The sequence below is a fragment of the Cynocephalus volans genome, chromosome 1 (genome assembly GCF_027409185.1).
Source record: "Cynocephalus volans isolate mCynVol1 chromosome 1, mCynVol1.pri, whole genome shotgun sequence".
Taxonomy (NCBI): Eukaryota; Metazoa; Chordata; class Mammalia; order Dermoptera; family Cynocephalidae; genus Cynocephalus; species Cynocephalus volans.
Window position 1 is genome coordinate 235,913,003 of NC_084460.1, and position 10,400 is coordinate 235,923,402.

The window sequence follows — 10,400 nt, forward strand, 5'->3', positions numbered from 1 at the left end:
AAACTATTGTGAATAATGTTGCTATAAACACAGGAGCACAAATACCTCTTTGAGACCCTGTTTTCAGTTCTTTTGATTATATACTCAGAAATGGAAGTAATGGATAACACTGTAATTCTATTTTTAATTTTTAAAGGAACCACCATACTGTTTTCTACAGTGGCTGTACAACTTTATATACCAACCAACAGTACACAAGGGTAACAATTTCTCTACTCCTGGCCAACATCTTTTCATGTGCTTATTTACCATTTTTATATCTTCTTCAGAGATACGTCTATTCAAGTTCCTTTGCCCATTTTTTAATCAAAGTGTGTTTTTTGCTGTTGAGTTTTAGGAGTTCTCTATATATTCTGAATACCCTTGTCAGATATATGATTTGCAGATATTTTCTCTCATTCTGCGAGTTGCCTTTTCACTCTGTTCAGAGTGTCTTTTGATGTAAAAATTTTTTAAATTTTCTTCAAGTCCAATTTGTCTATTTTTTCTTTTGTTGCCATTGTATTTGGTGTCATATCCAAGAAATTGTTGTCAAATACAATGCTTTTCCCCTGATTTTTCCTAAGAGTTTTATACTTTTAGGTCTTTCATTTAGGTCTCTGATACATTTTGAGTTAATTTTTTATATGGTGTTAGATAAGGGTCCAACTTCATTCTTTTGCATATGGATGTCATATTTTCCCAACACCATTTATTGAAAAGACTATCCTTTCCCCATTGAATGATCTTGGCACCCTTGTCAAAAATCATTTGACCATGTATGTGAGGATTTATTTCCGGGCTCTCTATTGTATTCTATTATTCTAAATATCTGTCTTAATGTCAGTACCACACCATTTTAATTACTATAGCATTTAATAAGTTTTGACATCAGGAAGTGTGTGTCCTCCAGCTTTGTTCTTTTTTTTTCAAAATTGTTTTGTCTATTTGGGGTTTCTTAAGATCCTGTATGAATATTTAGATGGGCTTTTCTATTTCTGGAAAAAATCATCACTGGGATTTTGACAGGGATTACATTGAATCTATAGATTACTTTGGGTACTATTAATATCTAAACAATATTAAGTCTCCCAATCATGAACATGGGATGTGTTTCTATTTGTTTATGTCTTTTTTAATTTCTTTCAGTAATGTTTTGTAGTTTTCATTTTACGAGTCTTCCAACTCCTTAGTTAAGTTAATTTCTAAGTATTTTATTCTTTTTGGTGCTATTGTAAATGGAATTGTTTTCTCAATTTCCTTTTTAGATTGTTCATTGTTACTGTATAGAAACACAACTGAGTTTTGCATATTGACTCTGTACACTACTACTTTGTTCAATTTATCTATTTGCTGAAATTAGTCTATTTTGTCTGATATTAGTATAGACACCCCGGTTCTCTTTTCATTAGTATTTTCATGGAATGTCTTTTCCATCCTTTCACTTTTAATCTTTGTGTCTTTAGATCTAAAGTGAGTCTTTTGTAGACAAAATAAAGTTGGATGGCATGTTTTCTACTATTCTACTAATCTCTGCCTTTTGATTGGATAGTTTAATCCATTTGCATTTAAAGTAATTAGGGTTAAGGAGAGAGTTGCCTATGTCACTTTGCCATTTGTTTTCTATATACCCCACCTCTTTCTTGTTCCTCATTTCCTGCATTACTGTCTTCCATGTTTAGTTTATTTGTTGTAGTGAAATGTTTAAAAATTTACTCTTATTTCCTTTTATGTATTTTCTGTCACTGTTTTCTTTGTGGTTACCATGGAGATTACAGTAACATCCTAAAGTTATAACACTCTAATTTGAATTTATACCAGCTTAACTTCAATAACATGCAAAAGTTCTGATCCATTACAGCTTCATCCCCACCCCTTTTTTTGTTGTTGATGTCACGAGTTACATTTTTATATATTGTGTACCCCAAAACATAAACTAAGAATTTTTAAAATGCTTAGTCTCTCAAATTATGTGAAAAACAAAATATAGGGTTCCAAACCAAAGTTATAATAATACTGGTTTTTAGACTAATAATGTTTTAGACTAATAATATTAGTCTAAATCATCAGTAAAACAAAGAGTACAGTTAAAAACCATTGTTACAATAATATTAGCTTTTACAATGGACAATGTGTTAACCTTTATTGAGATTTTTATTTCTTCATATGAAATCAATTTATTGCCTAGTTTTCTTTTGTTTTACTCTGCAGGACTCCCTTGAGCATTTTTTGAAGGGCAGGTCTGGTGGTAACAAACTTCCTCAAGTTCTGTTTATCTGGGAATGTCTTAATTTCTCCCTCAATCCTGAAGGATAGTTTTGCTGGATATAAGAGTCTTGGTTGAGGGTTTTTTTTTTTTTTTTCCTTTCAGCCCTTTGAATATATCAGCCTACTGCCTTCCAGCCTGCAAAATTCAATGAAAACTCTGCTGCAAATCTTATTGAGTTCTCCTTTTATGTGATGAATCACTTCTCTCTTGCTTTTTTCAATATCCTCTCTCTGTCTTTAGCATTCAAAAAGTTTGATTAAAATGTGTCTCAACATGAGTCTCTTTTAGTTCATCTTATTTGGAGTTCATTTAGCTTCATGAATGTTTATATTCATGCCTTTTACAAAATTTGCAGAGTTAATCAGCCTTTAAAAAAATATATTCTCTCTACCCCTTCTCCTTCTGGGAGTTCCATAATGCATATGTTGTTCTTCTGGATGGTGTCCCACAGGTGTCTTAGGTTCTGTTCATTTTTTCTTCAATCTTTTTTCTTTCTGTTTCTCACATTCAGTGATTAAAATTGTCCTATCTTCAAGTTTACTTATTGTTTGTTCTGGCTGCTCAAATCTGCCTTTGAATACCTTTAGTGAATTTTTATTTAAATTTATTGTACTTTTTAGCTGCAGAATTTTTTTTTCATTTTTTGTAAGGTTTTCTATCTCTTTATTGATATTTCCATTTTGTTCATATATCATTATATCTTTTTTTTTTTTTTACTTCTTCTACATCTTCCCTTAGATCTTTGAGCATCTTCAAAAGAGTTATTTATCTTCAAGAGAGTTATTTTAAAGTCTTTGTCTAGTAGATCTGCCATCATTTTTTAGGGACATTTCTGTTGATTTTTTTTCCCTTTTAATGTGTCATACTTTCTGGTTTCTTTGTACGTCTTGTGATTTTTTTTTGTTGAAAACTGGACATTTGTGTCTAGTAATGTGGTAACTCTGAAAATTGATTTTTCCTCTTCCCACAGATTTGCTGTTGTTATTGTTTTTGTGGCTTTTTTTGGGCGGGGGGGGGGTAGGCTATTTTTGTGCCAAAGATCAAACTAAGGTATAAACTTAAGATCTTCTCAGGTACTTTCTGAGCCTGCACCTTTTCCTGGGCATGTGCAGTTGCTTTCTAATTTTCCTTGTATATGAAGTTGTTTTTTAATATCCCAGTCTTTAATGCCTGGATCTCAGAGAGGAAAAAAGAGAGAAATGAAGGGGGAGCAGGGTGCTGGCCCTTTAAATCCCCTGGAATCCACTTCAGCTGGAAGGGGCCAGGGCTTACAACAATGGGAGGTGGTACAAAAATGGCCACCTAGTTCATTGTCTCCACTTCTGTGATCAGAAGCAATAATCAGTGATCAGAGCACAAATCCCTGATACTGAGAGACAAGGTAATTTTTGCCCATCCTGGGTCCCATAGCCTGTGCATCAGTTGATTCAGGACACAAACATGGCTGCCTGCCACAGGGGTAGGGCTGGGGGCTGGGTAACTGCCACTGTGCTAAAAGATGAAATTAACCAAAATTAACCACATTTTACCATCCAAGCCTTTCCTTGAAAGTTGCAAGCCTTTAATAGCCTCCAGAGTACCAAAATAATTACATCAGACACATTCTGCAGTGCGGTTGTTGACTGGGGGGGAGACAGATTTGGTGCTTCCTACTTCACCATCTTTCCAGAATTCTCTTCCCTCTATACACATTAAAATTGGAGAACCACTGGTTTTTACTAACCAGACACCACATCTAGAGCTGGAGTCAAATCCTCAAATTACACAACTAATTAATTGCAAAGGCTTGAAATGTGCTCGAACGTATAGCCGTAAAGTCAACCACACATAAAGTACGTAAGATATATTTACTTGATAGTAAACAATTTTCAAAAGTACTATGTTTAGTCAAATAAAGTTGTAAATGTCATTTTTTGGAATATAGTCTAAATAAGATAAATTCTTATTTATTTATATTAGTTTATACCATTGTTTTTCAAATTTTGGGTTGTGATACTTTTAGGTGATTATAAAATTACTTTGATTAATTGCAACCAGATTATTTTAATGTATTTGCCTTAATGTAGAGAATATAACTGAATAGAATAGAAAATAGAGTGTAGCAATATGATATTTCATTTTAAATGTATACCTGGATGTATGAATATGTACATTTTACTAGGTTGCAATATAAAACCTTTAACAACTGTCTGTCTGGAGGCAAAATGCCCTCATTTATAGTTTGCCCATTTTCATGGAGTTAATAACCTCCCCCCAATAGTAGATATCAAGCTGCCAATGTGTCACCACTGAAGAAGGAGTTGGGCAAGATGCACAATGCACACCATTATATAACATTTCAATTTTTATGATTGAAGATTTATTGATGATTTATTACCTCAAGAGCATATAGTAAAATGTAGTGCAATAATTAGAAAATGATAAGTTTTGGGTGTTTATTACCTTCATTTTACTATAATTTATTTAATGTAAAATTATGTAATTTTATATTTAATAATGGCTATCTTTAACAACTGTCTCACAACATTCCTGAGAATTTAACATTCAGCTCTCAGGAGCCAATATGAGCCAGCTTAAGCACACAGTTGAACTGTGCCATAAAGTTTGAAAGCAACTGATTTAGATCATTCCCCATGCTCTTTACCGCTGACTCAAAATTTACGAGAGAAAATGGCAAATGTAATAAACCATTTCAAGACCTTTATTCTTTCCTGGACTACCTAAGCTTCTCTATTAAAAGAAGACAACCTGATTTTCATCTACTCCTCTTTTTCATAAACAAGTTATTTTCCTTCTAAAAATTAGCTGTATTAATATTTGTCCTAGTATACCTGATGAATTGGATTTGGACACTGAAAGGAAGAGAGGAGTTCAAAACCATCTGCTATTCAAAGGTTGGTGTAATTTTATGTCATTAGCTAAACAGGAATAATAATAATTTACATACAGTCTGCTTCTGTTGGCTGGATTACTTTCCCCATTTTAAAGACTCCTTCTATTTATACTCTTCTCATAGTAATATTTAGCTCACTATGGTATGTTATATATTTTTAAAAAACTAAAGCTAATGGTACCCATTCTTTCTACATATTGTCTCAAATATTTCATGTAAAGGATATCAAAGGAACTACTTTATTCAGGGAACAAAATTTCAAATATGACAACAGGATGAATGCCATATGAGTTTGTTCTATGGCACTTTTCCTCAGAGGTTTCAGAGGTTTTTGACCATGTTAATAATAAAACAAAAAAGAATTTATTTGTGAATGAAATTCAATTTCCACTTAAGCTTCTGGAAAACATAATAAGGCTTTCCCTCAAGGCACAACTTAAGTCCCATCTTTGCAAAATCTTTCCTAATGACTTGCCCTAGTTTATTTACTTTTTCTTTTTTTGATATCTGTTGTACTTATTTTCTTTGTGAAAAAATTAGGACTCCATTGTTCTCTCACTACCGTCTTACCTAGGCTAAATTGAAGATTCATAAGGGCAGAACATTTTACTTTACCTTTGTTCCCCCAGAACACCTACCAGTGTCAGGAATATAGTAGTATGTGATGCCTTTAAAGGTTTATTAGAAAATGTGTATGGTTCTGAACATGAGTCTATACAGTCTTCTCCCCCCAGTAATATTAATAATACATTAATAGCCTGTATTGTTTAGTGCTTACTAAATACTAAGCACCATTATAAGTACTTTACGTGAATTATCCATATACTTCTCACGACAAACTCTAGGTAATAGAAATGTGTGTGTGTGTGTATATATACACACACACACACACACACACACACACACACACACCAGGTTAAGGGCTAGCACCCAGGAAGTGTGACTCTAAAACCTGGACACATAATGACTCACTCTACCAGCTCATATACAGATATGATTAAGCAATAGCAGCATGATTCAAATGTCTGCCAACAAAAATCCCAACACTGATGGATTTCAGACCTTTTATGACTATGTAAAAATGGAATTTGGAGTTTTGGAAGAGCTCTAAGATTAGCAAAGTAAAAAAAATGTGAAAATATCAAGTAAAAGACCAAATGTAAAAGGAGATATGAGAATAAACTCTGAGTAATATAAACATTTAATTTAGGCCTCTTAGAAAGTGAGAAACAAGGGACATATGGTAATTCATTGATATTTTACTACAAGGACAGGAAGAATTTGTAAGCTCAGACCTGACATTTTGGAACTATAGTTCATGTCTTTAGCAAGGCCTGTTTACCCCAGATGACCTGAGCAAGAGCTAAGACAAGCTGAGCTTTGGGCTGGGCCATCCTTTCAAAACTCTGACTTAGGTCTGAGAACCTAAATTATTTCATATTTAATCTTTAATATAATTTGAAAGAAAAGTCATACTGAAAGAGAGGGTCTTTCCAAAACAGTTAATTTAATTGATTTATATTTAATTCATTACTAGAAACCAAGAATTCTGTGTGATTGTTTTTTTAAAAAGATCCCTCTTTATTAAAATGATGATTAGAAAAACCCAAAGCATCAAGGGTATAATTGTATAATATCCTCATTGCACTGCTTCAAGTATTTCTTAAAAGAGGTAAACTGAGAATAAGACAATAAAAATGCAGGTTATTGGCCTCTACAAAATAAACACTCTTCTTTTCAGACAAGAATAGAATTTGTACTATTTTTAATGGACTTTGTTTTTCTTGTAAGAAGTTAAAATTGTTGTTTCCTGAAGCAGATTTTATTTGGCCAACTGAAAGTTCCATGACATGACAATTAAGAAGAAAAATGTAATCCAACTAGTTTTTAGGAAAGAAAATATATGTGTGTGTGTATATATATATACACACACACATATACTCATATATAGACAGAGTGCTAACAGTAACCGATTCTTGTCTGTTTAGTAGAATCAGAATTCATTCAATATAAAGTAGAGCAAGGCAACACAGGATAGTGGCTATGAGCTTGGGTGGTTGAAGTCAAATAATTTTAAGTTAAAAACTTATTACTAGTAGTCGAGTGGCCGTAAGTTGCCTAAAGTATTCTAACGTCCACTTGCAAATTTCTGACATCAATATGAATGGAAATATTGACTTAAAGGATCCTTGTGGGAAATAGCTATATAATAGATATGAGATGCTGAGTGCAGTAAATGGAAGTTGCAATGCTACAATATAAATGCAACACTCTGCTTTCATTCATGTATTATTCACAACATGATTTATCATGAGAAATTTTTCAAATTTGTATTGTCATTGTCATCCATTCTGCTCATTTCTTCATATGTCGACATAAATAAGATACTACTTTAAAGTATTGAAGTAGTTCTTAAAAAGGAAAATCTTTTAATGATAAATTAACGAATACCTTGTTTTCAGACAAGGCATCCCCACAAGTTATTTTGGAAGCACCTACTAACTGCTCTATTTTTGTCCTTTGTATTAATCTAAGATTTTCTTTCCATTCCATAATGTGAAAAAGAAATTATTTATGTATTAAGAAAAAGGAAAGTATTTAAGAATGGAAGAAAAAAATTGAGCTTGAATGTATGTATTTTTAATATTGCTTAAAGTGTTCATAAAAAGATAAAAAATATTGTCTCAGTTTGTTTCTGCTGCTATAACAAACATATCTTAGGCTGGGTAATTTATGAATAATTAAAATTATTTCTCTCTATTCTGAAGGCTGGGAAGTCAAAGATCAAGGCTCCAGCAGATTCAGTCTCTGGTGAGAGCTTGCTCTCTGCCGCGTAGATGGTGCCTTGTTGATGTGACCTCACATGGCAGAAGGAACAAAAGGGGCGAATAGCGCCCTGGCACCTTTTATAAGATCATTAATCTCATTTATGAAGACTCACTTCCTAAAGGCCCTACCTCTTAATACATTGGTAATTAACTTTCAGCATATGAATGGGAAGGGTGCAAATTCAGACCATAACGGACATATATATGCAAATATATTTCAAAAAGGACTCCAAGAAGCAAATATACATTATTTTTAATTCTCTAAAATATTGTCCAGTAACTGATATTGAACTGTAAATTACAGTAGCACCAAGTGATAAAAATAACTTCATATCCCCTGAAGGGAAAGTGGACAATTTAATGAAGATGTGACTGGACTTTTTTTCCTCCTTTCAACAAGTTTATTTCTTTTCATCTCCAAGAGCCTTTCTCACAATGACCTTCGTGAAAGAAAAGCTCAATGGCATTGCCTGCAGAAATCATCTGCTACTTCTAAGGCAGTCACAGGTCTTGCTTCAAGGCGAGCGAACACATTGCTCCCAATCTGACCTCAGTGCGCCGTCTTCACAAGGCTCACTCTCCTATAAATCCACCCTCACCTCTTACAGTCAGATTGAAATATTTCAATGGATTCCTCGTAAGGAAATGTGTTAATTATGGTTCAGCTTCATTGATGTGTCCGGGGAGTTGTGTTTTATTTTTTTCTAATGAAAGAAATAAGATACTAAGATATCAAAAAAGTGAAGTGATAAATTTGATAATCGAATATAGAGATATTCAGCATATATTAAGGAATTTGAGTATTATTTGTGAACATTTTAAGCAGGATGGTTTTGGAAATAAAAGAAAAGCTAGTAACTTGGTCTCAGTAAGCTATGTTTGTAAAAATTAGTTATTTGTGTAATTATTAGCTATTATGTTTCTTTATTTTAAAAAATGATACCACTGTGCTGTAGCAGTAGGCCTTTGAATGGATGTAAATTAATCTACAGTTCCTTTTAGTCAAGCTACTAACCAGCAAGGATAGGAGAATATTCTGGAGATGAAAAATTTGAGTTGAAGAGAAGGGAAACATGCTTAGCTAGGAAAAGAGCAAAGCTGGCTGCCCCACTTAGGGCCTCCTTGATACCACGCATCTTTATCTGAGTTAATCTAGAACTATTCTTTATTCTCCTGGGAAAAAGTAAAAAGAAAATCACAGAAGCTCAAGTATTCCTTTGGCTTATTACTTAATGGAGGGCCTCCCCCCGGCATTATTTCTGATAATTCATAAATTATTCTCAGCAACCGTGTCGAGTTACAATAATACTTGGTAAAGCAAACAGAACAAAAATGTCAGATCGAGATTCTCAAAAGAGACTGCCTTATTTCTTAGAGTTATTATTCCCATGTGTTTGTAATCCCTGCATTATAAATGGCTGGCTGGCAGTTCTTGGCTTGTTTTGTCCCTTCAGCCTGAGTTCTGACATGATGACATGTGACTGGCAGGGTTGTGTTCCTTGTAGAGGACGGGAGCAGAAGGCCATTTGTGGTACAGATAATGAGGAGATTAAGAAATTGGCTTTTACATAAAAATGCCATTTTGTGTAGCATTTGTATTTTGTTTGCCAAAAATATTTGTTTTTCAAAACTGGAAATCAGGTAAGCAAATATACATTTTATGAACTTAACACAATACACTACATAGATACAACATGGACTATATAGTGTGAGATTAATGTGTTCATTCATTCAAAAATATATTTTAAATATCTAGTATGCGCCAGACACTGTTTAAGGCCCTAGGATAAACCAAAGACTTCACTTCATGGAGCTTATATTCTAGTAAAGGAAAGTAAACAACCAACAATTACATATACAACATATTAGTGACAAATGTTTGGAAGAAGCATAAGGCCTAGGAAGGTGATAGAAAGGGACAGATGATAGAAAGGGAAGGTGATAGAAATGATGCCATTTATTGTTCAGTGGGACACTCAAGGGCCATGAAGTTGTGACAGAGTGTCTTTTTCTGGAGTGATGCCAGTTGTAGGAAAATTTTATAGACTACTGATTTGCACTATAATGATTTGCACTGAATGACTATAGTGTTATAAAAAGGATCTTATGACTTCAGGTCTATAATAAACAACTTTTCAATATAGATTACTTTTAAGAGTGGGCTAAAAATGTTTTTAATCAAATCTAATCAAAATTTGACAGAGACATCATAAGAAAAATAATTACAGAATACTCTCTCATTACATAAATACAAAAAATCTTACTCAAAATATTAGCAAACCAAATTCAACAATATAGTTAGGTTAGTACATAACTAGTGATCTCATTGGGTTTATTCCAATGATGCAAGATTCAAAAATCAATATAAATTGCCACATTTACAAAATAAAAGAAGAAATGAATGTTCATCTAAATAAATACAGAAGAAGAA